We start from the raw sequence: 13,667 nt of genomic DNA on the forward strand, positions 1-13,667 counted from the left end.
AGTAAAAGCTGGGCTTTTCAAGTGTGCTATTAGATGTTGGTGTTCCCACGCAGGATGTTCAGGAGAACAGAGCTCACCAATGCCTTTTATTTTACAGGACTCCAAGGCTGCTGCCTGCCCACGCTTTATCCCAGTTCAGGCAATCAGTAGCTCCCCCTCCCTGCAGCCCCCAATGAGCAGAGCAAGCTGCCTTTCACCCACCACACTGGTCCACAGCCTCTCCTGGTGCTGCCTCTGACTTAAACTGCTGGTGAACACCGACATCAGGTGCAGAATCTCAACAAGATTTTGTGTATCACAGTAACTAAATAGTGCACTTGAATTCCTGAGAGATGCTCATAGTGAGGCCAGGTTGGAGGTGCAGAGTACTCTCACACACTTGAGAGATCAAGTCAACAAGAGTAAGCAGTTTAACTCAATCTGAGCCTTGTTTCTGCATGCAGGTGTAAAGTGGCCTGACATGCAGGGCACCAGGTGCCCCCATCCATCCAATCATTCATCCTGGAAGCCACATACTGACCTACTGTTATGGTTTATGATTAACACAAGTCAGCTTTCTGCTGTTCCTTAAACATTCGAATAATGACAAGTGACTGACTGACTGAAGAGCTGACTGCAGATGCATAATGGGAGGCAAATCCTATGGACTCATGTGCTTCCCCCATAATGAGAACATATTTCAGTAAGGGATAGAGCTTTTCTCAACAGCTGGGCCCATTCCCTACAGCCACACACATTCTTTTCTGTAGTACTGAGCTAATGAGAGAGACTGGTTTTGTGATTTAAACCAAAGGAAAGCTATCCAGCTTAGTTCTCCAGCAGAAATCTGCACAGAAATAGAGGATCACCAACTCTTAAAAGGAGGCAGAAAAATTAATCAAGGTATTATAAGGTATTTTATTTGAGTCGCTTCTGAAGCAATGAGGAAAAACCCAAACCAATGCAAAATAAATAGTGTGGGGTTTTTTTTATTATTATTTCTACAGAACTCTACAATCTATAAACTGTGCCACATAATCAGCTTTTGGATTGATGCCTCCCAAACATTTCTAATCTGCTGCAAAATATATGCTGTCATCCTGAGAGGGTAGGCAGCTCAAGGGACTATGATTTTATGATTTACTAAGATTTCACACATGGAATAAACTGCACAAATTAACTACCTGGTTTTCTACTGTAGACAATAATCAACAGATTTTGCAGAACAGCAGCTGGAAGAACATTTCTCTAGTTACAGACAGACAAGGTTAAGCTCACCAATAAAGCAGCAAGCTTTGTTTTTACTAAATCTTAAAGAATGGGGATGTAAAATGCCTAATGTTAAAATACCAGATGTTCTGATAATAGAGATAGATGTTCCTGCTAGCGTATACTGTACACATCTCTCACATGCAGCAAAAGGAGTTGAATGCCTCAATTAGCTGCAAAAAAATACGCACAGCATGTGCCCTCTGAGAATGTAACTGGCAACTTCATAAAGATCAATCAAAGTAAAATGCAATGAAAAAAATTTTCTGGTAATAAAAGAATTGCTATGATGAATCATATAAATTATTTATGTAATCTATAATCAGCTCTTAAAAGTGGTTGGGGGGAAATAATGCATCACACAAAAGCAAAAAAAATCACGCAAAATGGAGAATAATATTCCTCTCAGCAGAAGCTTCTCCAATGACCAAGCCATTTGGAACAGACACTTTTGAAGAGAAGGATTTGTCTCCTCATTTTGCATAAAAATGCAGCATGATATGTTCTCAATACCCATATCTTTAAGAAAACCCTGGTTTTCTTAGAAAACTCAGTGATTTGCCTGGTTTAAAACTTTAAATATTAGACTTTTGTCATTTTGATGAACTATTCCTTTGCTGTTGTGTTATGATAAAGAATAAATAGGAACACCTGAATGATTCTTCTTGTAGAGTACATTATTTCATATATCCTCAGAACAGTTCTGTTTAACAATCTTCTGACACTCAGCAGTCCTGAACGGTCTTCTCCTACTGGTGCTGTCCATAAATCTACTTCCATTGCAGACATCTGAAGCCCTCCCACTTCTGTTTTGTTTTAGAAGTGGCATAATGAGATTGTTCACAACATGGCAGCATCTAGAGTATGAACTTCCTATTCCCTACCCATTTATCCAATGAGTTCTTTTGTGTGTACATAAAGTTAGCAGGTATTGTTGCTATGTTGATTTAAAGTTATTTAAACCAATAGGCCTTTCATGACTGACTGTAACTTACCTAGTCCCAAGCAATGATATTTACTGCTTAAATTGAAGGATTTTTATCTGCTTGCCTTAGTGACCAGTTATTTCTCTATCCTGTTCACGACCAGTAATTAAGCCCCATCCGTATTTCTCAGATTTCTCTGGATCTCACTAGCCCCAAGGAATTTGTGTCATCTGCAGATTGTGCTGGGAAAAACACTTATTGATAATTATTGACTACAATTTTTTTTTAAAAAAAAAAGCTGTGAGCAAATTCAGAAGTTTGATGTTTAAGTAATTGATGATTTAAAGCAAGTCCAAACAACTTCCAGCTAAACCAACAGCCATTCAGTGCCAGTGAGCTCAGGTCCCTGCCCATTTGCACCACTACAATTCCAGCCTGATCCCTCTGCCTGCAAATTAATTGGATTTCATATCACACTGGTATTTCCCAGCAGTTATTCACCAGCTAGGATAATTTTTTTAAAAATCCTGGCTAATTACTACTTATTATTTTTGTCAGTAGACAAAAATACATTCAGTATAAGGAGAGATGAACCACAAATATCTCCTTAGTTAGTCTGGAAAACACAGAAATTTGGATGCTTTTCTATTTCCCAGCTACCCAGGGAGCTGGGAATAAAGATCTCAGTTCTTCAGCTGCCATTTCCTTTCTGTGTGAGCACAGGGAAATAATTGGCAGATGAACACTTCTCTTGACATAGTATCAATTTTTCTGCCATAAAACCAGCTTTAATTCCTTCAACATTCCCCCCTTAGTTCAGCTCGTGTGAGGATCTCTCCTTGTGCTAAGAGAACCTCCCTGCTTGCTGACAACGGTAGGCAGTTGTGGGGTCAAAGGACCCACTGAACCATGAGGAGAAGCAGGAGGAACTCCCCTTTCAGTGGATTGTCTCGAGCCAGTGATTCCCAGCCTTCTGTGAGCCTCTTGGCACAATTCACATCATCAACTTCACAACACACAAAAATAGCTCTGAAAGGTTCCAGAAATCAAATCCATCATTCCTGGCTTTTCCCAGAAGAGTTGGCAGTGCAGACAAGCACATCCCACTTCAAAGTGAGAATTTGGCTTTAACCTGGAGCTCATGACAAAAGGCGAGTGTTAGCAATGCACACCCAAGTCATGAGAAGACCAGCAACTAACAAAGAAACCAAGGAAGCTTGAAGGACTAACTTGAACTGCAGTTCACATGCACAGTCTGAAACTTCAATGGAGGCAATATAAAATGAAATTATTAAAATATTAAATTTAAAAAGAGTTATAAGAACCTCTCCAAACTGTTAAATATCCTTGACAAGCTCTATATCACTTTCCCTTCTGATTTTCACCTGTTTCTCTAGATTTTTATTTGTAAACCAGCCCAGGTACACAAACCACAGCAGCAAACCCAGCAGCCTCCTCTGAGATCACACATCAGACTTGCAGAAATGCAGTGGCTGCCCTCAGGATGGACACAAGGAAGTTCTCCAGCACCGAACCTGCTGTCCTTTCATGCTGTTGCTGAGGCTGGATGGACTCTAGCAACCACTTCATGACCTGAGCCACACTAGCAGAGGAGACAGGAAAAGGCTGCAGGATGTTTCTCATTGTTCTACTTTGAAACAAGCAATGAAAGTTGAGGAGGACACATGCTGCGAGGAAAAGTAGGGCAAAGAAGGTGAAAAGTTAAAAGAAGAAACAGGAAAAGAGGGTATTTCAAGGCTGAAAGAAGGAACAATGCATAAGGGTGTGCAATGGGAAGAGCAGATCTGTGAGGGACTGGGATGGGACTATGTACAACATGAAACTGCTCAAAAATAGAAAACCTGATGTTTCATTTATTCTGGAGGCTCATTCCCCAAAAAGGGAAAATGCCACTGTATGAGTCCATGCTGCCAACCTGTGCTGAGCCCCACACCCAGCTGAGCATTTCCCCAAGAAGCAGTACTCGAGGGTGAGCAAACCTCACCAGCAAATACACATCACTGATGAGTAATGAGCAGCCAAAGGAAGCTGCCAAACCCCACAAATAACCAGGAGCCAGATGTGCTTTGCAATGGCAGTTTCTTGCTGACTGGATTTCTACCACAAGCATGAGGAAATGTGACCCCTCCCTTGCACTGGCAATCACTGTCAGCTTCTGGAAGCAGTTAAGAGGCTTAAAGCTCAATGCCTCTGCTGTCAACTCCAGCAGCAGTGGACTCGTCACAGCTCTGGTGGTCTCCAATGAAGATATTTATTTATCCATTTATCTTTAAGAGGCAAACTGAAGAATCACTTTGCTTAATGCATTTTTAACTCATAATCTAGTGGCATATTAAATTATGCCCTCATTTTTACATAAGAATATAAAACATACTGCCCAGTAGAGGTCATCTCATGCATTTTCCTTAGTAACAACAGGCCTAAGTGAAACATTCTACTTGAAGACCACTATTTCTTTGTGTGTTACATTTAACTATGTTTTATCACCATTTTTCATGCTGTTCTAGAGTTCTTATTTGTAAGTGACCTCAAGCAATGAATACATGCATGCAATATTCTAAATAAGCCTGTATTTCTTTCACTTGCTGAACTGTTGTATGAGGAATTATCTTTAAATATTCTTGTTGACTCTTTGCTGGCATTTCATATTCATTTTACCATCTATGTATTAGTTGCACTTAGGTTTTTATTTTATCATCTGTAATTTGCATTCCTCAAAAGATTTAAACTACTTCGATATTTGCATAATTATACTAGATAGTGCCACAACTACTAGATCAGAGTAATAAATTCATGAAAGAATTATGAAACTGTATAAAACTAAGCATATTTTAGATACATCACAGTGAATTATGAAGTAGTACCACACTATTTTAGATATATCATAGTCTCAAATTACACCATCTCAAAAATTTTTGAAATCTGTACCAAACTGCAAAACAAAAAGGCCAATTTATAAAGCCAATGTCTGAAGTCAAACTTTCTAAAGTAGTTTGTGAAACAGGCAGCAAAACCTGAAAAGCCAGTTTATGCTATAGTTCTAAGCACACAGAGAGCAGAAGAACTTTTAGAGGCTGTCTGGTAAGGGGGTTGGCTTTACTTTTGCAAGCAGTGCTCCTACTGTAAGGTTATGGCAGCAGTTCTGTGTAACCTGCACTCAGCAGAGGGGTCAGCTCTCAGAGTTAACCAGACTGGCCCTGATTTATGAATTACATTTTATCTGCTCCTCTGCTGCCACCACTACTGAAATTCTGCTTCTTGACAAGACACATTTAGACTGACTTTTATGGGAACAAAGCACATGAAGAGCACATAACAGAAATTATTCTTAGGATGTTAAGGCTAAGCAGCAGCCTAATAAATCTTCATGTATCTTCCCTTGTGTGTATCTAAAAATATTCCATGACCTAGCATGTATCATGCACACTTGAGCAGGCAGAATACTCCCCCAGTATTCCACAGTCCTCTTGAATCACAGTTCATTTCCATGGCTAAGATCAGAAATATAGCTGGGTGTGTAGGTGAATTTCTTCAAAGGCCTTCAACATGCAAAACTCAAAGCCTAACTTTTTTTCCCAAAAAAATGCAAGACACTTGAAAGCCAGCTCCTTGATAAGATAAACATTCATCTGCATGAAAAATTTTGGCTCATACTGCAGAGGCACTCATCCTCTGGAGGACTCGTACACCTCTTAGGCTAATCCCAGTGCTGAATGGGATAAAACCAGGTTCCAGAATCAGGAACAGAGTTCAGTGCATCTTAGAAGCACTGGAGCACAGGGCTGGAGTTCTTCTGCCAACATCTGCAGAGCAGCAGCAATTCCAGAGACTCCTACCCCAGAGCTCTCCAGGAACAGCTGCTCTACAGCAGCACATGTCTGACAGTGGCACAGCGAGCCAAGTAGTTTCCCTTGGGTGTCCATATGTAAACGACCACATATCAGCTGTACTGTGGCATTTCTTGATGAAAATCAAGTACACAGCATGCAAAGTACAGAGATGAAAGGCTAAATCCCATTGTGAATTGGGCTGGACCAGTTCCCTGTCAATCTAAATTTTGATCAGTTCAAGTACAGGAAGATCATTGTTCTCCAGGACACTGCAACAGACTAACCAAAGAGCATTTTTAAGGAAAACTTGGCCAAATATGTCCATCCCAATTAACTAGATATTTTCACAATAGTCCATACTATTACCTGGAAATTTTAATAAACCTTTGTCTCTGCTTAAATATTCCTGTCAATTTGCTGATTGAAACACATCTTAACTAATGGAAAAGAATATGACAGAGGACACAACTTTCCTGTCCTTCCTGCAATTGAATTAAACTGCAGCTTATTAATTAATTGCAGGTTACATTCTCCTGAAAAAAGTGCAAAGCTTAATGGCCATTATTAAACTACACATCATGAATGCATCAGTGCATGCTTTGCTGCTGCTTGAATACATCCTTGCTCAGGCCTGGAGGGCAATACACTTAGATGAAATGACAGGGTATTTCACTTGTCAGTACTTTTTCTATTCAGAACACTTTCAGGCAAAGAAAAAACCTAAAATCCAGTAATGAGGCCAAATTATGTCCAGAGGTGATGGAGATAACAGTTTAGTTAATGTAAAACATGAAACACTCTTCAGTACATTGAAGAATCCTTGAGATTTCTCTATCCTTAAGCATTTTACATTCACAGCAAGTAGCTAATTACTATTAATTCTTGCAAGTCATCAGGAAAACATGCACTACAATACACTTGGGTTTCTACTAGGATTATCTTCCAGGTACATTTTGAACAAAAATAATGATATGAATTCTAGACATATATCTCTAGATATACCTCTGCTATTTAGTGAGGAAAAAAGATGGCACACATCCAAACAACTCCCTACTCAACACAAACTACTGAGCAGGATCCCATTTTCACTGAGCCTTGAAAATTGAAGGATGCTTCCCTGCAGAAGAAAAGAATGCAGACTAACATTTGGGAAATGAAGGCAGGCAAAAATTCTTCAAATTTTGTGGAAAATCATGAAATCATTCTGCCAGTTTAGGCTTCTTAGAGAGAATGATAGCACTTGGGTGATACAAATGTAAGCATTTGAGTGACTATATAAAGTTTCAGTTCACTTAAGGGAAACTGGATAAACCATGCTGAGAAAACCCCATATATTCTGCCCTCCATTTGCACTGTTTGGTGCAATATCTGACTGTCAGGGGTGGCATTTACAGATTGGCTTTTGCCTACAACTAAGGCAGAACAGAGGCTCAGCTGAAAGCCTTAGTGTCTTTCTGCCTACTTTGACCATTTCAGCTTCATGGGCTGCTTACAAGAGGGATTGCTTTTAGATTAGAAGAAAAATGCTTCTGAATCTTAAGGCATCATGAAAATCTCATGCACCACAATTACAGTGGGTTTCTTTGGAAAAGATACATAAAAATATTTGTGCATATGTGAAGCTTTGTGAGCCTTAGAACTATTTTTAAGCCTCTGAAATAATGCAGTTCCACAAGGTGCACTAATCCTGTTTCAGTTGCTAGCTCCAATATCATAAAAACAGGAATGTGGGAAACCACTTGATTTCACACATGGGCAACCTGGCATGGATTCTGCTAAAATAACTGATCTAAACAGGAAGGAACTTTCCAGTTTGTTGCCTAGGCTGCAAAGCTGTAATATTCTGTGCTAACCCGCACAAAAATCCAATTCCTGTGTTTTTTTCCTGGATACCAAGTAGGCAACCTGTTGTTGTTAGGATACAACCATCAGTAAGCATTAATACTAAGGTTTCTTCAGACCTGGATATAAATTATTTTCCAGAGGAAGATATATACGGAAGATATATATCTTCCTGAACCACAAAGGAGTGTGATAAGAGTCAGTTAAGAATGAAATAACATCTTCTCAACTAACAATCTTAAATCTACTAAAATTTCACTGTTATAACTCTAGAAGGAGAAGGTGAAGTCAGCATGTTTATTCAACACGTTCTGTTCGGTTTATACAGTAATTGTGCTCGGAGGAGGCACTAGACACCACAGACTTGGAAATGTCATACAACAGCCTTAAACTTTAAGTGTCAGCTGAAGGTTCTGATTATTACTTGTTCACAGTGATGTCTGAACTACACAGACACTCAACTTTGCTTTTGTCTCTGCTATAACTCCAAAGTGCTGCAACAGGGGAATTAACTGTGCCGCAAAGCTGACAAGCTTTTGTTTTGTGCCAACAAAAGCTAAACCAACAAATCTTAAACTGGGGCTGTACTTAAAAATAAAGCTGCACCTTGGACCATGATGAATTGCAAACACTGAGCTGGAGCCTTTATGAGACCAGTTTTTCCAACCCAGCTCTTACTTAGTGTGCTGGAGGGAAAGGATGCAGAGTCTCGCATGCTTATCCACAAGGCAGTGAATAAGAATCAATTCACCACGCTCTGTACCAGGCACACACAGACAAACCCCCAGGGCATCACGGGCACGCTGCCACTTGCTGGGGGCTGGCCAGCTGTGGACACACTAAGCTGGCAATACTGTGACCTGGCTGTGAGGTATGGGAAGTTATTTTCTGCACACTTGTATTCTGCCTGACTATCCATAAAATACCTAATAGTTTGGCTTTGCTGGTCACCTTTATTTTTTTATTTACTTCTACCACCTTTACTTTTCTCTTGGGCATATTTAACCACTTGGAGACTGGAACTGTCCTTTTTTGTCGTTGTTCTTGCCTGGCTGAGGTGCTTCTGTGCCACCACTGTTATGGTACTCCTCAGTTACTGCTAGGTGACACACAAATGCTGTTACTTGTGTGAAGCAATCACTAATAGGTGGTCGGTGTCAGCCCTTTCTTGTTCCTAACACGGCACAGGGAGTCACAAAAAGAGAGGAAAGACGTATGTGATCCCATGCCTTCAGAAACCTGGTTGCTGTGCTGGGGAGAAATTATGAAACCACTGCCAAGTCACAGACACCAAAATGCCCTGGTGTGTTCAGGGTCTCACCTGCCCTGAGCTGTGGCTTTGCTCCCCTCTCCCAAGCAGGTAATGGTGCTGCTGCCTCAGAGAGCTCACCCCACCAGGGTGCTCAGAGCTGTGCAACATTGGGAAGTTACAGCATAGGATACTCACAGAGCAAAGTTCAGCGTGAAACATGACAGGGCAAACTGAAGCCATGAAGCAAGCATTGGTATCAGTGTATATCATATACACTATATATTATATATATACAAAATATATTATAAAATAACTATATGTCACTGTAATAAAGAATTGGATGAATAAAAATTTGAAAGAAAAAGGTTTAAATAAAGTATGTGTAGTTATAACTGATGAAAATATGGAATGAGGAATTCTCCTCCAGGTCGAGGTAGAATTCCTCTTCCAAAGTTACAAATTGCAAAAGAACCCCCCCAGATAAACAAACCTCGGCAGGCACATCAACTCGGAGGAAAGAACAGGACAAAGACCATCACAGAGACAAAAGAACTAGCCTGAAAGTCTACCTCCGGACCTAGGCAACGCCCGGCCGACTTCGGCCAGAGACAATCAAGCGAAACAAAAGGGACGAGCCTCAGGAAGATGGTCGTTGCTAGAATTGAACACCACACCCGCCAAACCTATGCTAGAGTAACTCAATCAAGAAGGACAAAGAGGAAACAACTCCTCCGAGATATCCATCGGCACTAGCCCGGATCCCTCGATTCTGCTGTGATGAAATATGTTAAAATACATACAGACTCACTTTGCATTTGAGGAGACTCTGCCCGGACACTTACTGACTCAATCTTCTAGGCCAGGAAATCCATTCACCTGACAATCAGGGACACTTGGTGAATGGAAACTGATTGGAATTCTAGCCTGGGGACATAAAATCCCTATAAAAACCCAGGCCAAAGAACCCTCAGACGTGGATTTGGGAACACCTATACCTTGCGTATAGACCCTGTCCACCCAGCGCTGCGCTGTTCATTTATTGTGGTTTTTCCTTGCTGTTTTGCTGTTTTGTTAATTTATAATAAATTTATCTTTTTTTTTATCTTTAATCTGCCGTTGCATTTATAACAGTCACAAAATATTAATAACCTCTTTATAAAATAACTATATGTCACAAAATATTAATAATCTCTTTATATAAACTTCAACCTCTCAGAGCTCCACAACTCGCTGCCAATTTCCTCACATGCTGACAAGGACACTTGTCTTCCAGGAAGTCATTTGGGATAAAACTAGATCCCTTCCCCAGGTCTCACTGGCATAATTTTAAAACAAGTTCCTTGAAAAATAGCTCTGGTATGCTCTAATTACAGATAGAGAATAAATACATTTTCAGCTCACTGCATTCCAGAGAGGCCAGCCTGGGGTCCCTTTTATGTAGCAGTGCTCAGTGAGACATCAGCTGCTGGGCACATTATCTTGTGGGTTTGCTGTGACTTAGGAAAAGCACATATCAACATTTCCATTTTAATAAAGAATTCAGTTACCAAAAATGTCATCGGGGAAGGTAGCTCCAGTAATGGGGAATTAACAAGTTTCTGTAATTAACCAATGTTCTGAATTAATGTTGTAAATATTGGCTTTTCACAATTATTCTGATAAATATATTATATGCTTTTACTATATTCTTTTCTCTTAGCAAGTTACAGGCTTAGATAGGAATTCTGAATGGTAAGGATATGTCTCATCTGGAGAAGGCAAGATAACTCCAACAGGCAAGACAATGGGAGGATCAAGCTGTGGAAAACAGGCTATTATCAGCAGCAGGAAATGGAGAGCAAACTGTTACCAAAAAGCCGGTACCAGGACGTTGGCAAGGGGGAAAGATATGAAGCCCATCTGCTCTCTGAGGACGTATAAGGGGCCTGGACTCTTATCAACAAGTGACCATCTGCAGCAGAAAGGAAACCAAACTCCAAAATAATACTGACCAGCAGAAAATAACATGATCCAAGAAGGTGGAACCAGGGAGGGGACATGCTTGAATATGCATTAACCTCTCACAGCAAAGAGGGGATAAAAAGGACACTCCTGAGATACCAGGTGTGTTCCTGGTAACCCACCAGGGCACCCGGCCGTTTTAACCCTTTGCTTTATTTCTTTTGTCTCCTAATTGTCTTTTGTTTATATTAAATTATTTTTATAATTTATTAAGTGAATCTCGTTTTTAAGAATTTTTGGGGGCTCTTTCCGGGATAAGCACCTCACCTCTAGGACCACCGGAGATCCAGAACGGGGAAACAGGCGCGCCCCTGCTGAGTTCAGCAGATCCCATTCTGTTTCTCCTAGCGTGGACCAAGCGGCTGCAGGTCAAAACCCCGAGGACAAGGAGAGGAATAAAGCAAAGGAAAGGGGAAAAAAAGCTCCATAAAACCGCGGTATTTTTGCTCCATAATTCTTGTGCACGAAGACCCAAAGAAGAAGACGGATTGTAAGTAATCTTTGGGGGAGCGGGAAGCGGGGGTTGCAAGATACCCCCGGGGTTACTGGGACTGGGTCTCAGGGGAGGGGTGAGCCCCTCGGGAAAAGGGAGCCCAAGGTTTTCCTGGCACAATCCACTGGGAAAACAGAGTAAAATGTGGATTCTCTAAAACTTTGTCAAGTTGAGGATTAAATCGAAGAAATTTGGATTTAAAACTGCCAAATTGAGGAATAATCCAAGAAACTTGGGATATTTGACATATTACAGCGCCCATGGGCGTATATTAACAAGGGAAGTAAAGAGCACCTTATTGTCTTGCTGTGACTGGGTGGAGTTGAATGAACAGATGTGAGAATGCGTAAATAGGTGTGATTGTTGCATTGAAGTTTGTGGGGGTTTTTTTTTTTGGTTTTTTTTTTTTTTTTTTTTGGAATTGTGTTGTTAAAGAGGAAAGGTTTTCTGTGCTGTGCTGGAGTGAGGGTGAGCAACTGTATTGTGTTGTTAAAGAGGAAAGGTTTTCTGTGCTGTGCTGGAGTAAGAGTGAACATGGGTCAATGCTTCCACAGGGACTGGATCATGGTGGGGACACATGGAGGGATTCGCTTCCTCCCTGCGAGCTCCTGTCTTGGAGCCCCGGGAGGGGAGGCAAACCAGAACTGGGGCTTGTAGCCCAGGAGCCGCGGGGGTGTTGTATCAAATCTGTTCTCAGTGGGATAGCAGCTCTGCTCTCAGAGCAAAGCCAAGGTTATCTTTAGTGGTGATGGTCCCTCCGTGCCTTTCCTCCCCCCTGGGCAACAAGAGCTGCTTGCGGGGGAGGGGTCGCTTTGGTGAGCTGGTATGTGATTCAGCGTTTGAAGTTGTTTGGTTTTTGGGTTTTTTTGGGGGTTTTTTTTTTTTAGAAGTTTTCTTTGCCCCACTGTAGCGGCGGTGAAAGGTTTTCCTGGGAGATGGTGCTCCCAGGGCTACTCCCTGCCGAGCTATTGAGATGGAGGGGCGGGTCAGCCTCAGGAGTGCAAGGGAACTCCTGGAGCTCCGGCCAGCGGTGAGTCGGGCCGAACCCTGATAAGATCAGGGCATGGAGGGTGCCCTGAGGGGATGAGTTCAGCCCATCCCTTTTGAATAAAGTGAGGGCAGGGGCCTTCTAAGTCTTGGTGCCCCTGGATTGTTTAAACTTATTTTGGAGGTCTCAAGCCGCAGAGCTGTGTTTAGGTGGCTGTGGGCAGGCTGGATTGAACCACAGATGCTGGTTCGGGTTCCCTGCTCCAGGCACAGGGGGATCGGAGGAGCTCTCAGTGACTCCTGGAACCTCCTGAAGCTGTGAAACAGGCCGGGAACAGGCCCAGTGGTGAGAGAGCTGGGTGAGTCCCTCTGGGACCCAGGTTTTCTATGCCGGGGTCTTATGAGACCCCGCACATTAAGTTCTGTGATTTCAGGAGTAAGGACTGGTGTCAAACTGTCTCAGAGAGCTTTTTCTTAGCCAGATGTGTGAGTGAGATATGGAGCAGTACTGGCATATGGTATCAGCTCCAAACCAAGGGAGCTGCAAGTTGCAAGCCTTTGTTTTACCGGGTTCTGAGAGAATTCCGTGTATGATGGTGCTGTGGGCTTCTGCAGCAATAAGTTGTGTCGGTGCTTAAAATTTGAGATTTCAGGAAGAGTATGTATCCTGGGAGAAAATGGAAAAGAAGTGAGCTCTGTTTGGTTTTTTTTTTTCTTGAGTGACTGCAATATTTATTTTGTAGAGAAACAAACCCATTTCTTAGTATGCCTTCCAATTTCTTTACTTTAGTGAATATCGTAGAATTTTGTGGTTGATTATAATTTTAAAGGCAAGTTACAGTAATTTGCATAGTAGTCACTTCTTGAGGTGAAAACTTATCAGGTTGTCAATAAGTGTTAGAGCTGTTAACCCTAATGTTGTTTGTGTCCCGTGCTGATCGGCACAGCCCATGGTTCTTAACAACAGAACCTGGTGTCAGCCTAAAAGCAAAATCCTGTGGATTGTTGTAAATCTTTTTACTGCTGCTGAAAATTATTTTGTCTCTTTTCACGATATGAAATGCTGA

General features: G+C 41.5%; 1 protein-coding gene across 6 annotated transcripts in view; it reads right to left on the reverse strand.

The window, feature by feature from the left end:
* Positions 1-13,667, reverse strand: part of KCNIP1 (potassium voltage-gated channel interacting protein 1) — a 226,951-nt gene that overhangs the window by 34,315 nt on the left and 178,969 nt on the right. The gene's annotated exons all lie outside the window — the stretch shown is intronic.

Source organism: Cyanistes caeruleus, chromosome 15, assembly GCF_971803275.1.
Source record: "Cyanistes caeruleus chromosome 15, bCyaCae1.hap1.1, whole genome shotgun sequence".
Taxonomy (NCBI): Eukaryota; Metazoa; Chordata; class Aves; order Passeriformes; family Paridae; genus Cyanistes; species Cyanistes caeruleus.